At 32.6% G+C, this 4197-nt stretch overlaps 1 long non-coding RNA gene across 1 annotated transcript; it reads right to left on the reverse strand.

Moving 5' to 3' along the window:
• Window positions 1-2332: 2332 nt before the first annotated feature.
• On the reverse strand, window positions 2333-3971 carry LOC150033692 (uncharacterized). The gene is made up of 2 exons (XR_016532392.1): window positions 2707-3971; window positions 2333-2629 (listed from the first exon to the last, which is right to left on the reverse strand). It is a non-coding gene; the product is annotated as an uncharacterized LOC150033692 (long non-coding RNA).
• Window positions 3972-4197: the final 226 nt, after the last annotated feature.

The following is a 4197-nucleotide window of genomic DNA, read 5'->3' on the forward strand; positions in this document are numbered from 1 at the left end:
TTTTAAGACTTGACCAGTATAGTAGCTAAAAAAATTGCTCTTTTTCACCTAGTTCAATTCATTATGAGGACGCTTCCTTTTCCGTTATAATATATTTATAGTTTTCCCAAGTGGTGGAAAATCTATAGCCTCTAACTGATGAAGAACATCTAATCTCGAAAAAGGTCGTGGAGTAAATCTATATTATGTTTTTCCATTAAATTGCTTGTTTTTATGCCAAGAATGATTCATCGAAAAGTAGTGACGATGTCCCATGTAACATATTTTATTATGCAACAAATCAGATGAGACATCTTGATTACATATTGGACATGCTTTATGCCCTTTAGTACTCCATCCTAATAAATTATCATATGCTGGAAAATCATTTATTGTCCACATCAAAGCCGCACGAAAACAAAACGTTTGATCACTATAAGCATCGTAGGTCTCAATGCCATTGCTCCATAAATCTCTTAATTCATCTACTAGTGGCTGTAAATAAACATCTATCTCATGAAGAAAAATTCTTCTTTCATACTTTCCATGTTGGCATGTTATATGGAATTAAAATTACTGGTTAAGAACTGTAAGATGTACTTTGTTACCAAATGGGTTGAATCCATCAATAGCTAATGCTAATCTTACATTCCTTGGATCTTCTGCAAATCAATCGAATTGTCTATGAAAATCTTTCCATGCCTCACCATTAGCCAGATGTCCTAAAACTCCATCTATGTTCAATCTCTTTTCCTTATGCCACCTCATATCAATAGTAATATGCTTGCAATGAAATAATCTTTGTAATTTGGGTTGCAAGGGAAAATGTCTTAATCTTTGTAATCTTTTTCCTTTTCTTGTTACTTTCGCTACATTGAGGACAAATTTATGATTTCTCATTTTCTTTCCAAAATAGCATACAATCATTCCTATAAGCATGTGTGCATGTATAACCTAAACGCAAGTCACACAATGTCTTTTTTCGCTTCATAATAAGATTTTGGTATTTTGGTACCATCGGGTAAAGCTTCTTGTAGTAATTATAATAACATATCAAATGACTTATTTTTCCAATGATTAAATACATTGATATGCATTAATTTTACTCGAAAAAATAAAGTAGAAATCTTACTATATCCAAGATATAATTCTTCATTAAACCTGATCAAACATTGATTTTGTTTTCATCACCATGATGTTCAACTCAATATTTTCCCCTCTTGCCAAATCATTCAACAGTTCGAGCATTTCACTTGCATTATCTACATTTTGATGAAATGTCTCTACATGTTCATTATGTGTTTTATCTATTCCAATAGGTTTCAAAAAGGACAAATCTGGGTTTTCCCTATGGTATATCCACCTATCATAGGTGATGGCCATTCCATGTGTGTATAAATCACATTCTACATCATGGAGCCGTTTCATTATGATATTTTGACACTTTTTACATGGACAACATGTAAACCATATGTTATCTACGTGCTTTTTTGCCAAACGAATAAATGATCTTATTCTATCGATATATTCTTTGCATAGCCTATTTCGTAGTTTTATCCAATTTTTATCCATAATTTATCCTATGAAAAAAACATCATATATATGGAAACTTATCATGAACTTGTTTTAATTAAAAAAAAAAGGTGAAAAATATATATAAATTTCAACATTCCATAATAAAAGGAATAATCAAATGCTTCTAACACCATGGAAGGATCTACAAAATTTTAATGTAGGAGCTTAACAAATAATCAAATGCTTCCAATTCCATAATCACACAATGACTTCCAACCCAAAAAATAAGCATATAGACACAATTATATATAACTGGCCAAAATGTCAATAACTTCCAACTCACACTATGACTTCCAATCCAAAATCAAATAATGACTTCCAAAACATAGTTTGAACACACAAAGCATCATCCAAAACTCACTTCAAATACATACAATTTAACTAACAACCATTCCCCAAATTACATTTTAAATACATAAGAAATTCAAATATCCTATGAACAAGCATCAAATGATATATAGAAACTTATCATAAACTTATTTGAAGTAAACAAAAATGTGTATAACTTTAAATGTTGCATCATAATAAGAATAATTAATTACTTTCAACATAATGAAAGGACCTAAAAACTTTCTAGGGGCTTAATTAAGAACAAAATCAAGCTTACAATAAAGTCACATAAACCAAGTAAATAGACACAACTGTATGTTACTTGCCAAATGTCAATGACTTCCGACTCACACAATAAACTCATCAATCCACAATCGCATAATGACTTCCAATCCATACTTTGAATACACAAAATATCCTCTAAAACTCACTTCAAACACATACAAGCTACACAACTATTCTTCAAATTACATTCAAAGGGCTTAACTAAGAACAAAATCAAGCTTACAATGGAGTCACAATTATTCTTCAAACATATAAAAAATTTCAACCATTCTCCAAATTACATTTCAAATACAAAATAAACTCAAATATCATATTTAGAAAAAATCAAATGACATAATAAACGTAAATACCCATTAACGGTGATGGATTCTACTACGAATTCGATGTTTTCAAGTACAAATCCGACAGCAACGGCGGCAAAGGTGCTTGATAGTTGCGACTTCCAGTAGACTATGAAGTCCTGCGAGAGTGAGGCTGAGAGATGTGACAAATGAGGATATAGAAATGGAATAGAGAGAGATGAGGAAGAAAACCCACCCCTGACATTGATGTCCAGTGAATGGAAGGCTATCGGAAGCGTGCCGACAGTAATGGCGGTGAACGAAAGAGAAAGAGAAGAAAAAAACCTTGACGGACAGTGGTGAAGTTTTGGGTTGGAAGAAGAAGAAACACAAATCCTAAAGAATGATGCGGCAAACAAAGAAGAAAAGGAAATTGGGGAAAAGATTTACGATTTGTGACTACGACCCGAATCATCACATCATGTGACTAAATGTGGTTTCGCCGCATACCTTATAGTGCCATTATGTCCCGCCCAAGTCGCAAGTTGTGACTAAATGAGGTTTAGTCGAAATCTGAGCTAGCGACTTTTCCCTCGTTTCGTGTGACATAAATGGCAATAATCGCACCTTAATATGACTGTTACTTTTTAGTCGCATGAGCTGTGCGACAAATATGATTTTCACAATCTTTGTGATGAAATATATTTCGTCTCTAGAGATGCGAGGATATATTTTTAGTTGCTAGCTTTTGGTTGCTAAATAGCAGATTTCTGTAGTGTGAGAATACAGAAAGTGGTGGGTTGAAAAAAAAAACTAAAAAGTAGAAATAGAAATATAATTTTAAAGATTCTACCTAATAATAATGAATAAATAAATAAGATCGGGTGTATAACCAAATCTTGACAGCAAGATTAAAGATTTTACAATATATTCATAAAGGAATGCAATGGTAATAAACTATTATTATGTTTTATTATTCTGCTGCTTTTTTTTTTTTTTTTTCAAATCAAAACTATCTATCTGGTCCGTCCAATTCCCCTAAAATAAAAAAAGGGCTAAAACAAACGAAAATTTAATAAAATAAACGAATAATATAGATTCCAAAAACGAATCAAATCACATAAATAATCCCAAGAGAACAAAGATCAATCCAACGCCAAAGCTGGGCGGGCTTCGATTCGCTGCCGACTTACAGTTCTGATTATGGCCTCGAGTTTGATTCGTCGCCGACGTACAGTTACGGTGATGGCCTCGGGTTCGACCGATAGGTAAAGGTAGAGGTCGGGTCCGCTTTTTGATAGAAGCATTCATATTTTCTTTCAAAGAGGACTCACCATTATTCTTTGTAATCGGATGAACCGTCGTCGGGAGGATGTTCCGATTAAGCGTTTCTCCGCGATCGGCGGTGGAACTGACTAAGAATTTGGAGAACAATAGAAGAGTGAGAAGAGCTATTGAAGCTAGGAATTTAGTGGATGCCATTTTGAGATATGAAGGTATTTCAATTCAGGAGAGCGAATAATTAATTGAGTGATTAAGATATAATGAAATATTACGAATCAACGCAGCCTTTTATTATAACTAAGAATGAATCTAAATAAGACTAGGAAAGTTTAATCTAAATCTAAATTAGAATAGGAAATGTAACTAGATTAAACAATTTAATTTAAATTTCCTAACCTTCGTAAAATTAACATAAGGCCGGTAAATGCTTTTTTTTTTTTGTTGATATTTTTCTGTTATCCAT

Source organism: Benincasa hispida, chromosome 9 (assembly GCF_027475165.1).
Source record: "Benincasa hispida cultivar pf3 chromosome 9, pf3_genome.v1.1, whole genome shotgun sequence".
NCBI classification, from domain to species: Eukaryota; Viridiplantae; Streptophyta; class Magnoliopsida; order Cucurbitales; family Cucurbitaceae; genus Benincasa; species Benincasa hispida.